This window comes from Wyeomyia smithii, chromosome 2, assembly GCF_029784165.1.
Source record: "Wyeomyia smithii strain HCP4-BCI-WySm-NY-G18 chromosome 2, ASM2978416v1, whole genome shotgun sequence".
Classification (NCBI taxonomy): Eukaryota; Metazoa; Arthropoda; class Insecta; order Diptera; family Culicidae; genus Wyeomyia; species Wyeomyia smithii.
In genome coordinates this window covers 66,534,342-66,549,634 of record NC_073695.1, presented here as the reverse complement: position 1 = coordinate 66,549,634, position 15,293 = coordinate 66,534,342, and the positions used below count along the sequence as shown (strand labels likewise).

General features: G+C 40.6%; 1 protein-coding gene across 2 annotated transcripts in view; it reads right to left on the bottom strand.

Annotated features, from left to right (window-relative positions):
* LOC129723422 (protein SCAI) overlaps nt 1-6,751 on the bottom strand; it is a 39,367-nt gene extending 32,616 nt beyond the window's left edge. Inside the window, exon 1 of one of the 2 annotated variants that reach the window (XM_055677629.1) lies at nt 6,592-6,751. The gene's annotated coding sequence lies outside the window, so the exon portion shown is untranslated. Of the gene's footprint in view, nt 1-5,932; nt 6,547-6,591 lie in introns of those variants that run through there. The other variant, XM_055677630.1, reaches the window with a different exon arrangement.
* Nucleotides 6,752-15,293: the final 8,542 nt, after the last annotated feature.

Genomic DNA, 15,293 nt, shown 5'->3' with positions numbered 1-15,293 from the left:
TCAGACTCGTTTCGCGCTACGTTTGCCGGATCTGCACTCCCTAGCCACGTCTCGATCGACCGGGTTCGTCTGCCTGTGCGATTGTATGTACCCCGTGTTATGAATTGCACCAATTACAAGCAGTTAGGCCACACAGCCGCCTACTGCTGCAATAAGGCACGATGTAGCAAGTGTGGGGAGACTCATGCGGAAGATTCTTGCAGTGTTAATGATGAAAAATGTATTCACTGTGGGGAAAACCAGCATGAGCACTCCACATGCCCGGTGTACATGCAGCGCAGAGATAAAATCAAGCGGTCACTTAAGGAGCGTTCAAAGCGTTCTTACGCTGAGATGCTGAAGAAGACCGTGACCACTTCTACCATAACCCGAACCCCTTTGATCTGTTGTCCTCTGATGAAACCGATTCTGACGATTCATCAGCGGGAACATCTTATGCCAATCCTGGGAAGTCTAGGAAGAGGAAAAATGTTTCTTCTCCTAAACTTCCCCGTAAAGGTCCTAAGATTTCCCAAAGTGTAATGAAAAGTACGAACAAACCAAACAGTGCTGCGGAAAAACCGAAGCAAACTCCTCCTGGGCTTGCAAATTTAAAGTCCCAGAAGGAGTTCCCAGCACTGCCTGGAACATCTAAAACCCCAGTTGTCCCTTTTGCACATCCAGTTGATGAAACAAACTCTGGATTAGTGAAATTTTCTGACATTGTGGACTGGATTTTTGAAAATTTCAATGTACCCGATCCAATTAAAATTTGTTTTACAGCATTCCTACCAACAGCTAGATCATTTTTGAAGCAGTTGACTGCCCAATGGCCCCTCCTTGCAGCGATTGTATCCTTTGATGCCTAATTCAATTGCGTATATGAAGGATTCTATCTCTGTCTTACAGTGGAATTGTAGAAGTATTTTACCAAAAATTGATTCGTTTGAAGTTTTGATAAATAAAAACAAATGCGATGCATTTTCCTTTTGTGAAACTTGGCTTACTTCAAATATTGATCTCAACTTCCATGATTTTAATATTATTCGCCTTGATCGAGACACCCCATATGGAGGAGTACTTTTAGGGATTAAAAAGTGCTATTCTTTCTATCGTATTAACCTCCCCTCGATTCCAGGCATCGAAGTTGTCGCATGTCAAATGACAATACAAGGTAAAGAGCTTTGTATTGCCTCAATATATATTCCTCCCAGAGCACAGGTTGGGCAACGGCTGCTCTTTGATTTAATAGAACTTCTTCCCTCGCCACGTTTGATTTTGGGAGACTTCAACTCTCATGGTGTGGCTTGGAGTTCCCCTTACAATGATAACCGCTCCTCTTTAATCTATAACCTTTGCGATGACTTCGACATGACTATTTTAAACAACGGTGAAATGACACGTATCCCGAAACCTCCAGCGCGCCCAAGCGCTTTGGATCTATCCTTATGTTCGACGTCGCTACGGTTGGATTGCACATGGAAGGTAATCCTCGATTCTCACGGTAGCGACCATTTGCCTATTCTTATTTCAATTGATAACGGGTCAACTCGCATGCGACCAATTGACATTCCGTATGACCTCACACGGAATGTCGATTGGAAGTCATACGAGGAAATGATTTCAAAAGCGGTCGAGTCGATTCAACATCATCCACCACTTGAAGAATAAAACCTCCTCGCGGGCTTGATTCTCGACGCCGCGTTGCAAGCCCAAACGAAGAAATATCCCGGCTTAACGATCAAAGAACGGCCTCCCACTCCGTGGTGGGACCAAGGGTGCTCCGATGTCTACACGCAAAGATCTGACGCGTTTAAGGCCTACCAGAAGGGAGGTATACCTGGCGACTATTTACGGTATTCGGAGCTTAATACCAAGCTTAAAAGTTTGGCTAAAGCAAAGAAACGCGGATATTGGCGTCGGTTCGTGAACGAGACGTCGAGGGAGACATCGATGAGCACTCTTTGGAACACAGCCCGAAGAATGCGGAATCGCGTAACGGTCAACGAAAGCGAGGAGTCTTCAAGTCGGTGGATATTTGATTTTGCCAGGAAAGTATGTCCGGACTCTGTTCCTGAGCAAAACATTGTTCGTGATGCGTCTCCGGGCCACGACGCGATAGAATCACCTTTTACGATGGCAGAATTTTCAGTTGCCCTCCTGTCCTGTAACAATAACGCGCCTGGGTTAGATAGAATCAAATTCAACTTGTTGAAGAATCTACCCGGCAATGCCAAGAGGCGCTTGTTGAACTTGTTCAATAAGTTCCTGGAGCAAAACATTGTACCGCAGGATTGGAGGCAAGTGAAGGTGATCGCCATCCAAAAACCAGGGAAACCAGCTTATGATCACAACTCTTATAGGCCGATTGCAATGCTATCCTGTATCCGGAAATTGATGGAAAAAATGATACTCCGTCGTTTAGACCATTGGGTCCGAAAAGCACATGCATTTTACGCACGGCGATTTGGCAACTTTTAGCATTAGCTACATGGGTCTTCTCAGGGCTCATGTTTAAGCCCCCTTCTTTACAACTTTTATGTAAATGACATCGACGAATGTCTGGCAAATTCATGCACGATAAGACAACTTGCAGACCACAGTGTAATCTCTGTTACAGGAGCCAAAGCCGATTTGCAAGGACCATTGCAAGATACCTTGGACAATTTGTCTGCTTGGGCTTTACAGCTAGGTATCGAATTCTCTCCGGAGAAGACTGAGATAGTAGTTTTTTCTAGGAAGCATGAACCTGCTCAGCTTCAAACACAATTAATGGGTAAAACGATTCCTCAGGTTTTGGTACACAAATATCTTGGTATCTGGTTCGACTCTAAAGGCACCTGGGGTTGTCACGTGAGGTATCTGATGAAAAAATGTCAACAAAGAGTGAATTTTCTTCGTACAATAACCGGACAATGGTGGGGAGCCCACCCAGGAGACCTTATAAGGCTTTACCAAACAACGATACTGTCTGTTATTGAGTACGGGTGTTTCTGCTTCCGCTCCGCAGCAAACACACATTTGATCAAACTGGAGCGAATACTATATCGTTGTTTGCGTATCGCCTTGGGTTGCATGCAATCGACCCATACGATGAGTTTGGAAATCTTAGCTGGAGTACTACCATTGAAAAACCGCTTCTGGAGCCTGTCTTCTCGTATTCTAATCAAATGTGAGGTCTTGAACCGTCCCGTGATTGAAAATTTTGAAAGGTTAATCGAACTTAATTCTCAAACCCTTTTTATGACATTGTATTTCAATCACATGTCCCAAAATATTAACCCTTCTTCGAATATTCCAAATCATGTCGACTTATCAAATACTTCTGATTCTACCGTGTTTTTCGATACATCCATGATAGAAGAAACTCGTGGAATGTACTACACTGACGGATCACTTCTTGATGGGTCCACTGGCTTCGGTATTTTCAATAACAATTTAACCGTCTCCCATAAGCTCGATAATCCTGCTTCTGTTTACGTCGCAGAATTAGCTGCAATTCAGTACACCCTAGGGATTATCGAAAAAATACCCACGGACCATTATTTCATCTTTACGGACAGTCTCAGTTCCATTGAGGCTCTCCGATCGATGAAAGATGTTAAGCACTCTCCGTATTTCCTGGGGAAAATACGGGAACATCTGAGTGCTTTATCCGAAAAATCTACTCAGATTACCTTAGCTTGGGTCCCTTCTCACTGCTCGATACCGGGTAATGAGAAAGCGGACTCTTTGGCTAAGGTGGGCGCAACAAGCGGTGATATTTATGAAAGACCAATTGCCTTTAATGAATTTTTCGCATTTGTACGTCAGAATACGATCATCAGTTGGCAAAATTCTTGGACCAAGGGGGAACCCCAAGGTATCGACGAACCCGTGGTTCAAGGGGTTGGATGTAGGTCGGGATTTCATTTGCGTGATGTCCCGGCTTATGTCCAATCACTATAGATTTGACGCGCATCTCCGTCGTGTTGGGCTCGGGGAAAGTGGTATCTGTGCCTGTGGTGAAGGTTATCACGACATAGAGCACGTTGTTTGGTCATGCCCTGTACACCGTGACGCCAGGTCTAGATTAATAGCTTCCCTGCAGGCCGAAGGTAGGCAGCTGGCTGTTCCTGTTCGTGATGTCTTGGCGAGCCGTGACCTATCCTACATGTCCCATATATACGTTTTACTGAAATCCATCCACGCCCCAGTTTAGTCCTATCCCCTTCCGCCTACATCCAACCAAACGACAAGAACACGTTAAGACCCCGGATCCGGAAACAGCAATCAGACCCGCACGATACTCTCAAGGCCCGATGGAAACAACCCAATATGCCAGTCCGTAATATCTTGGCCCAGCAGCGGAACAAATTTAATATGCTGCTTACCTATGGCAATGAAAACCTTCAAACAGCAAACCTGTGCTTTTAATGCAAAATATTCTAGCTTTAAGTTAGATTTAGTTTCAGCTCGTAGTCGGCAGCGAGGATAAAAAATTTGCTTTTAGTTATTAAGATACTTTAGAAAGTAAGCTTCCAGATATAATTGGCGCCGTTGAACATTGAATTGTATTTGTGCCGTGTCAAATAAACTATAGATGAAGAAAAAAAAACCATCACAACTCAGCGTTTATACACCTTTACGGCATCTTAGAACAAGAAAACATTTTCCGAAAAACAATGCAAAACAAACTATGCAAAAAAAGTTTACTCAGAAAGTTTAACAATTATTCTCGAACTATTTTTCAAGCATTGAACTATTTCGATATCATTTTAAAATTATTCTAGAGTTTTTTTCTGAATTATAGATTTGTTTTGGGATTATTTAAAATTTGTGAAAATTAATTTCATTCAAATTTTTTTCAGACTCATTTTCAAATCTATGTAAGGCATTGAAAAAGCGTATAATTTGTGATTAGTTTGAGAACCATCAGAAGCACATTTCATAATTTAAATTGTTAATGATAGTGAAATCATCTTTGAATGACCTAGAAATAATTTGAGGTTATTTTAGAATCATTCAAAAATTATTGATTCATAAAAAACATATGAGACAAATTTCAGGATTATTGTTGAATCATTTTTCGTTTATCGTTTTAGAGTGACTTAAAAAATAACATATCATCGCACATCGACCATTAAATGTTCATCAATTCTCCTTGCTGTTAACAAATAACTTAACACAAGTTATTCGTTGACAGCAAAGAGAAAATCGTACACTTCAATGAACTTATGTTTGCTGCTAATTAACCACAAATAACTCACAAAAAAGCGTGTTTTTATAAAAAAAAATATGAAATTTTCCCAACTTAATTCTGAAAGACTAGAATTGAAATTCAAAACTAGTGTTGAACTTTATTTTCAAATATTTTTTTTTTTTACTTTTTACTGAAAGTTACGAAAGAATGTCAAGCTTCCAAAAAAACTAAATTTGAAGAGAAAATTCAATCTTGTTTCGATATAACATATAGTTTAGAGTTTATCTTCTGCTCAATTTTACAACTCTAATTAAAAATAACTTGAAAACGGATGCATATACGAAGATTTTAAATAGTTGCTCAAATTATTTAACATCATTGAAACACAATCATTGTTTAAAATGTTGTAACCAAAATATGCTTCCACAGTTAACTTTCAATAGAAAATGTATTTGCCATTTCTCCATCCTGTCCGTTTGACCAAAAATTTCATTTAAACTTCAAGCTCCGTATAAAAAATAGAGAAAAATTCAGCTATTGTTTTTCTGTTAATTAAAATTCAGTGTTCGTCTAAATAATTTGTAGTAAAAAAGAATTTGAAAAAATACTACGTTTGTAAATTTGATAAAAAACACAGAAAAGGAAAACAACCGAAATTTGAAAATGTACACTATGATTCTCTAACGCGCGCTAATTACAGTGAACTGAACTGATTCTGATCGCCAGATGATCAAAATATAACATATGGAAGTGTCAAGAACGTCGCCTCACCAAATTTATAAACATGTTCCATATGTCGTTGCTGCTATGACTGTAGTGTTGTACTGTAACACTTCCACACTGACACGCGTGCAGCGATCCACAGCCGAAATGTTAGACACAGAGGAAGATACAAGACACACGAATCTTCTCCATATAACTGTGCACAAAGAAACATCACTTCGATACGATTTTGTCTTCGTTTACTATTAATACTCAATAAATGCCACTTGATCAAATATGAGCTTCACATCCAGAAGAAGAAAAAAATGCCCAAAAGCTCCACACAAGCCTACGGCAATTCGCTACTGTAGACTCTAACTAATCTGCACTACCCAACTGGCCTCCGTTTCGATCCGCAGAACAAACGAATAATTTTCATCACTTCTGCATGCCCCCCACTTGTATTCCGTGCAGTTTTTTTTCGCTGGCAGATTTTTCATCAAAATCAATTATTTCTTCGAGTCAGCTTGCATGCATACAGTTGAGTGAACCATGTTTCCCTCCAGGCACTAGTTTTTGCACCCAAAGTTCACTGCATCTTGAAGTAATTTCAAGTTGACCCACAAGCGAAAACCAACCCCACAGAATGTGTTCCATCATGAGGAAAATTTTCCTCCACCACAGATCGGACGAGCAAAAGTCGAAATTTCCATCGAACGTACACTTACAGCGATTTAATTTCTACACGAACGCATCCACTCGACCATACGCCTAGCTTTAAAAGTAGTTTTAATTCGTTTAAACTAGTTTAAATAGAACTTTTTTAATAATTTTTAAGGCAAAATCTATATTACTAGATTTGAGTGAAAAAACTCGAAAACATTATGGCGAAAAGTTTCCCGGGTTGTCCGACAGGCGTCGCAAGGATTTTCACTTCAATCCAACGTAGCACGCACACACCTAAGCGCGAACGGAGGGTTGTAGCGATTTTCTTCAGGCGCACACATACAGCCACCCGAAAGAGGCCACCCCACTTCGAGGTTCTATTGGGCGTCGCACACACGCGCAAGGACCACGTTGGTTGCCGGTCGAAAGCACAGCGCGCGTATCGTTTGACGAACGAAAAAAAACCAAAGCACGCCATAGGATGCTAGACATGAGGTTCATTCATAATTTTGCAGCAGAGTGTGGCGCTAGTCCTTTTCGGTGGGGTGTACGTACACACGGAGGGATGCTCTACGACATTCAAGCGGAACAAAGCAACCGTCAATGTTGCCGGTGGAAATTTTTTTTTCTTTGTTATGCACTATTGGAGCTAAATTGTATTTTAGATAAGATTTTTGAAATAAGCTCCTAATTTTATAAATTAACCCAAAAATGTGTAACTCAAATCCATTATTAAATCGCCAGGTTTTGTCAACTTACCCGCTATTTTAAGCTGCAAATCTGGCCACAATCATAGCGCAACCGAGCGGAAAAGGATTAAATATAAATAGGGCCGCCATAGGGACCAGATCGAAGTACGTAGCGTGCGCCTTTGTGTGTGTTTGTGTGCGCCAATTTTTCCAATGTATGCACTGCTGCGAATTACAAATTCGGGATAGCTATGGGAGGGTGAGAGATGTCCTTCCACTCAACCTTTCGCAGTCTGTAATATACAGGATGCGTACTGTGTGCTGTGTGTACGGCGTTGGAAAAGCGTACGCACCGATTGCATCGTGTAAGTAGTTAGTCAACAAATCGATGTGTACGATCAAATAGCTGGAGAGTGCATTCAATGCTGAACGGAACTCAAATAAATTAACATCCTTTCGCTTTGCTGCAACCAAGTGGTCACATCGCGCATCTGTTCGTTTACAACCACGTTCACTGCTGATGGGTGAACGCTACTTAATGTATTGCATTTCGATTGTGAAAGATGGCATAGTTTTTCTGATATTCATTTATCGTTTGTTCACAGAACCAACAACAGAGGAAATGTCAACTTAAGTATGGTAATAGCCAATCCCGAATGTGTTATTAGCTACTGGATGCCATAATACTGTTTTCTATTTATTAACTTTGAATTAAACGTAAATACTACTCTATTTAAAAATTGTAGACCATATCAAATTGCAAGTTGTGGGATCGAGTCCCACATGCTAAACTATATTTTTCGTAGTTTCTACAATCGTATTTTCAGTTAATTTAATTTTCTATCTTCATTACTACATTTACTCCTTAAACTTAAATCATATCGAATTGTACAAAAATATCCAAAATCAATAAAATCATTTTTGTAGTTTATAAGTATGTTATACTTAAGATTGTTAAAACAGACATGTAAGAATTAAATAAACTGAAAGAGTAGCACGCCGAATAGAACAATGTTTTTTTTTCTAGAAACCCACATTCAAAGAAGAGCATAGTAGAGTGCAGAAAGAGCCGGAGAGAAGTACCTCAATAAAAAATATTGAAAACTATTCTAGAACCTTTGAAATGTCAGTCAAGATACCGAAAAACGATTTTCTGAATCATTACAAGCAAAATTTTTTCTTTAATATGTCTCCTTCTACCGTGGATATCAATCCATTTATCTGTCCTCAATGCCGCACAATTGAAAAATATCCGGTAATAGAGAGATGCCTCAACATCTGGCATTGCTGTCATGATACGTGAACCAGGATTATATTTCTCATAATCTAGCCAGCTGTCTTTCTGTAGAAATGTCACTTTTGCACTATTTGGTAGCTAGTAAAAATTAAAAAAATTAAAACAACATCGTAGAGTACTAAGAAAAATAAAATTACATAGTGCCGACTGAAAGGTCAGCCATCAGTTAGTGTAAGATGAGAGATGATGGAACAAAATAGCTGCTCAGGTCAGCCCACAGAGTGCCTAAAATGTGAGTGATATTCGAAGAACAGTTCGAAGTTTCATCAAAATCAAAACGAAATATTATTTTTTGTTATTTTGCTTTTAAAGTGTAATGAAAAACCTCCATTTAGAGTGTTTAACATTTTAATATCACTAACATGGCTCCGAGACAAAACCGTTGAACATTTTAATCGACCATTTTTAATTTGGACGAAACTTTGGGCAAAAGATGCCATTTTATGGTACTTTTTTTGAATCACGATTCGCTTTTGAGAAGCTATTGAAAATGCTATGCAGAAAAAGTATTAATGATTACAAATATTTCTAGAGTCAAAACGTTTTGTTTGGCAAAGTTGTAGACAGTAATTTTTAACTTTTTGTTTCTTATTTCACCATGATTGGATAGCCATTAATGTTTAGTTAATCCTTCGTAGTTTTTATGAAAAAAAAAAAAAAAATTAATTAAAGAAATTTGACAGTTCTACCAGTCAAACTCTAACTGTGATGGCGAAAAAAGTGAAGCTACTCCGTTCAGAAGTGTGCGTGTTCAAAGGAGAGTATTCCCGCCACGTCAAAAACGGACATCGTGCGGCACTTTGTGGACGCCGGGTATGCCCGTTCCGGCATCTACAATATCTTGACACTATTGGACAACGATCAGAGCATCGAAAGAAAGCCCGGTTCCGGACGGCCAGCGACCCTGAGCGACAAGAAGCTTCAAGCGATGCTGAAGAGAAAGACCGAGAAAAAGTGCCTTAATCGCTGCGTGCACTTGGCCGGGAAGTTGGTGCATGCGGTAAAACAGTGAAAAAGTATCCGGAGAACATGGACATGCATGTCAGGAAGCGGCAGTCCCGTCCACTGGTCTCGGAGCTGCAGGCAATGACGCAGCGACAGCGGTTGAATAAGATGGTCAAGTCGATTTTCCCGGCGAATCGCGACGTGGCAGTGGTGATGGACGACGAGACCTATCTCACCTTGGATGGCATCGATTAGCAGGGCACTTCGTATTTTACCTCCCCCACGAAGGATGTGAGCACCGAGGTGTAGTTTATTTCACCGACCAAGTTCCCCAAGAAGGTGCGGCTGTGGCTGACAATCAGCGAGAAATGGATGTCAAAGTTGCTCTTCCTTCGCTCCGGGCTGGTCGTGAACGGGGAATTTATAGTACGAGGTGCCTGCTAGAAGTTGCGTCGTTTATCAAGAAATGCCATAAGGGCGAAGACACGGTGGCGTCGGCATACCACTCGAAGCGATCGTTGGAGGAGATGAAGTGAACCCTGATGCCTCTCAATGTGTCACCTCTCATGTTCGTTTGGCTCACAACATTCTCTCCCTCTGAGTATTGCTACGCAAGACCGGCTGAGACCGTTCACCATAATCAATACGGCACAAAATCATATTCGCTGTTCCGGTATGTCCCAGTTAAGGCCTAAACACAATCGATACGTTTGCGTTGCGTTGACGTTAATTTGACAGAAAATGTATGGGCTAACTGTCAAATTGCCGTTAACGCAGCCGCAACGTACCCATTTTGTATAGGCCTTCACGCTGTATGGAGACGGGAAGCAAGTCGAGACTTTCGTATTTTTAGATGATGGATCGTCATCGTCGTTGCTTGAAGAAGAGATCGCGGAACAGTAGGCTATTGAAAGCGAACCTGGCTATTTATGATTGAGCACGTGAAGCTGCTCACTTATTTAAAAATTCGGGAAGGCAGCAGCAGCGAACCAGTCGCCAGTAAAACTAGGTTGGGTGGTGCGTGTCTGGAGGAAATTCGGGAAACAGAGGGTCCAATGAACAGTTTCACAGTACCGATCGTAGCGAGATCGAGACAAGATTGCAGTGTGTATTACCGCTCGTGGAAAGCTGGATTAGTTACTACGCAAAAAAATGTTTCGTATTAGAAAAGACTGAAAATTGTTCCAAAAACGTCCCAGAATTTCGTTAATGCCGTTTTGTTGGCCAGATGATGCAACCAGTTACAGGATGATCTATCTGGAGAATGATCGGTTCAGTTGCACCTCGATCGATTAATCGTCTAGAAACTCTAGGTCGAGTCGTCTAGAAACGCATCCCATAGGGACAGCAGGCTAGATCGGAGAAGTATCAATTTCCCCTCAGCGAAGGCAGCGAACTGAGCACTTCGAAACAGATAGTTTTCTGCGTCGATGTAGTTCTTTTTCTGTAGATTCCCAGCCACGCAGGCTTTCTTGTAACAACTGCGTTTCGAATTGCTGATGAACCGCCACGCGTAGGCCGTCACGCAAGAAATTCTCTAGACGAATCGCTTGTTCACTAGGCTGGGTGTACACCAGTAGATGCGATCTCAGTTCTGCTTCAGTGGTCTTAGCAGAAAACAGGTTTGTTGGCCAATCTCCTTTCTGAAGGCGAAGGAATTCTGGTTCCCGCAGCCATATATCGTTTGTCAGGTTTGGTACTCCTTTCCATCGTCAGCAACATTGTGCTTGGTCGGAACCCATCGCCACTCGGAGACATCCGTCGTCTCAAGGGTTTCAGTGACGCCGAAAGCTACGTACTGACTGTATCATGTATGGTCCGAAGGAAATCTATGAAGAAAATCCTAGGAATCTCGGTAGTTTACGTATCGTTTAGTTTTTCTTTTTTCCTGTGCAACTTCCGAAGACTATAGGGGGATCGAAGCAAGCTGTGATCAAGAACGGACGTGAAAATGTTCCTCGTCGGAATTTTTCATCGTTTTTTCAAGTTTTTATAAGATATATTTTCTATCCGGAAAAGGGATGTGTCTACGTTTATTGAATGAAGGCCGCTGTTGTTTCGGTGTGAATTCCAAGTGTTTGATTTGAATCGCGATGAAGTGTTCCGAGGGTTGTCGTGTACGATTGAGGATAGTGCAATAATGTCGACGTATTTTATTTAGCCTTCCCGTCACGTAATCGTTATATTTTAAGTGCAAAGGGTGCAGTAAAAGGTAATACGAAATGTGGCGGTTTCGTATTATCGGTGAGAGTGACGTCAATGTTGAAATCCGTGAAAGATTCGTGCAATTTTGTGGCTAAGCTGCATTTCTTTTTCGGTGGCGGAGCACGTTTCCCACTAGCCCTTGCCTTGCCATAAGTGTGTGTGAGTAAGTGCAAGGTTGCTCTTGCGTGCGGCACGTTCTCGCACCAGCATGATGGTTCAGAGAGGACGCGAGAATTAAAGGATAAGTATTAGTGTTGGTGACGTTTTGCCTGTGTTTTTTTTTTTGTTTGATTTGCATGCAAAAGGGAACCAATGTTTTTTTCTGCTTTTCACAATTCCTTTTGTGGGGATCCTACATTTCTGTATACTGAACATCGAAAATGTTTTACAGATTTCCAGTATAAAAGTCTGTATAAAAATTTGTAGATTTCGTAGAAAATCGTAGGAATCTATATGGCTTTACAAATCTGTAAACTGTAAACTGTATGGATGAGAAATTTATAATTCACAAATAAATTTAAATTTACATATGTGGCATCTCTGATTGTTATCGCGGTTTTTTAGATGCCGGTTTTGGAATTTTCTCACTCAATCGTTTACAGTAGGTACGGTGCGTACTGGTGCCGATGCTGTTCGGATGACTGCGTCGAAACAGTTCGGGATGTGTTTTAACGCGCGTCAGTTTTCATTGTTGTTTTTTTTTCTCCTTGCGTGAGAAATGACGCATTTCGCGCCGCGTCCTTTGCAGTGTGGCGTCGGCCTAACATCGGCCTGTATTTTGAAGGGCGCGTTTGCAGTTCTGTATGTACATATACTTGTGTGGGAATTTTGTTTTGCACAGATTGGTCTGTGTTTGTGGCATCCCTGCTTGTGACCGCGGCTTCGTGGAAGCCGGTTTTGAATTTTTTTAATCTACCGATTGGGCCGAAACTGCGTCGAAACAGTTGCGCGTCAGTCTTCATTGTTGATATTATTACCTCAGGTGAACGGAGACGCTGTTACGAACATTTTGAGCAGTTTTATGCCCTTGTTTTATGATTTTTCTAGCTTTTGAGTAAATACTGAAACACATAGACAATTTTAAATTTAATTAAGTAGAAATCTTGTCGGTCAGCATGGCAAATAAATTTTGATTGCGATTGTTTTGGCATTTTGTTAAATCTAATTAGTACTCGGTCTTGTTAGATATGCATATTTGCATTTTTTAAAATTTTCTAGCTATAAATGCATGAAACTTTGCCAGTTTTTCATACTTAGTAGGTATCTTCGCTTTATTAGTCAAGAAGTAAGTGGTAATCAACGCGAAATACCGTGTCTCCGCGCGTATGCGTCGGTAAGAGGGAATAGAGCGGTCGCGCATAACTTTCCGGGGTGAACGTGTTTTCGGCCCAGGTGAACTTTGCTCAAATATAGATTTTCGGTGTGTTGTGACTTCCGAGGTGTACCAATCCATTTATTCGCAGACTGTCCACCCGTTGGTTCTATTCCAGCACGCAGTGATTCAGAGTAGGTTCCGTTCGTTCGATAATTATCGTAAATAATTAATCGCGACAAAACATTGTAATTAATCGCCAACAAATATCGCAATTATTTGCAATTAATATCAGGATTATACGCGACTCGTCTGCCAACGCACACATCTTTTTTTTTCTTTTTCTTTTTTTTTCGTTCGATTCTAACGGCGATGGCCAAGCAAATAGGCCGTTTTTGAAGCTCTCTTGCTGACCGCTTGCAGTATGTGTTGAGGGTCTATATATTTACTTTTTTCTTGTTTTTGGTTAATGCATATCTGGTTGCTTCGTAACATTGTGTAGTCAGCTGAGATAAATCAAGTAGAGATACGTTTCGGTAGTTGCATAATGACTTCATAAGCATATTTTCGAATATTTGAGTCTGTCTTGATTAGGTTATAGGTCCGGTATCCTCGCGTGCGCTTTATTTTTGCGGTGTTACATCATCAACCGGAATGAGTTCGGATCGCGTTATGATTTCCGTAGAAGATATAATGAACTCGTACGCGCGATATTTGTTATTATGAACCCGGTATTAGAACTCAGCGCATCGTTTACCAAAACGAAACCTGCTGCAAACCTCACCCTTTTCTCCAACATCCCAGTGATTTTTCGTGGAAGTGCAGAGGTGTTCTCGGCTTCCAATAAAGCGAGTATCACGTCAACATATTCCCATACACATTCCTTCTTTGACCTGCATTCGGATGCGGCCGGCGCTGGTATTGCCTAATATAAAGATTAAGGTCACCAGTTTTTACACATTGAGGATGAATGTTAATCCCAAGCATCATCCATTGGTTCTCTGTGTAATTACAGCTGATCTGGCAATAACGGAGTAGCAACCGCGGGCGGTCAATCATGCTCATGCTCATGCTCATGCGTAGTTTTTATGAAAAAAAATTAAAAATGTGCTTTTCTAGATAACTGATTTTTTAATATTCTAACTATTTTTTTTAAAAAAGAGAGTTTAGGAGTGTTTTTTTTAGTAAGAAAAAAAATCAACGGCTTTGCCGAAGACGTTACACCAATCAAACAAACTGTTTTGACTTTCAAAATATTTGTAATGATCGATACTTTTTCTGCATAGCATTTTGACATAGTGTTGGAAGTAAGGAAGTAACTGGAGCAGAACTGGGACTCTCCTAGGACAACAAGACTGTCACTGCGACAGATGCCCCGTCAACAACATAAATGTCATGAGTGGATTCTAAATTGTTCATAATACAGTCGTCGATCGATAACTGCAACATGTTTACATTGCAGTTATCGAATGCCGTTCGATAACTGCAACACTTGACACATGCCAAAATTTAGAGAGGGGTCCGTCACTACCATTTGTGTTTTCAATGATGGCGTTATGTATTTTTGCCTTTCTCCTAGAAAGGTATAGCAATCACTTGCAAAACCGAAAGTATAAAAGTGCTCCAAAGGGCCGAATGGCATATATCACTCGACTCAGCTCGACGAGCTGAGCATTTTCTGTATGTGTGTGTGTATGTGTGTGTGTGTGTGTGCAGATTTTTATTCTCACTCACTTTTCTCAGAGATGGCTGGACCGATTTTCATGAAATTAATTGCAAATGAAAGGTCTTATTGTCCCATAAGACCCTGTTAAATTTTATTGTAATCGGATTTTTAGTTTAGAGGTTATGTATCAAAATGTGAAAATCACGAAACATCATTATCTCGAAAACTACACAACCGATTTGAACAAAATTGATTTCAAATGAACGGGCTGCCTTAAAAACCCTTAACTTTTGAATTTTATGAAGATTGAACTTGTGGTTCAAAAGTTATGAAAAGAAACGTGTTCTGAAGACTACTTGGACTCACTCACTTTTCTCAAAGATGGCTGACCCGATTTCCACAGAATTAGTGTCAAATGAAATGTATAGCTGCCTCATAACACCCTATTGAATTTTACTGTAAGCGGACTGTAACTTCGTCTGTAATGTATCGAAATGTGAAAATCACGAAACTTCATTATCTCAGAAACTACACAACCGATTTGAACAATATTGATATAAAATGAACGAGCTAGTTAAGAGGTAACTGATGAATTATGATTGAACACGTGGTTCAAAAGTTTCGCTGCCCTATACGTTCCCATTTCATTT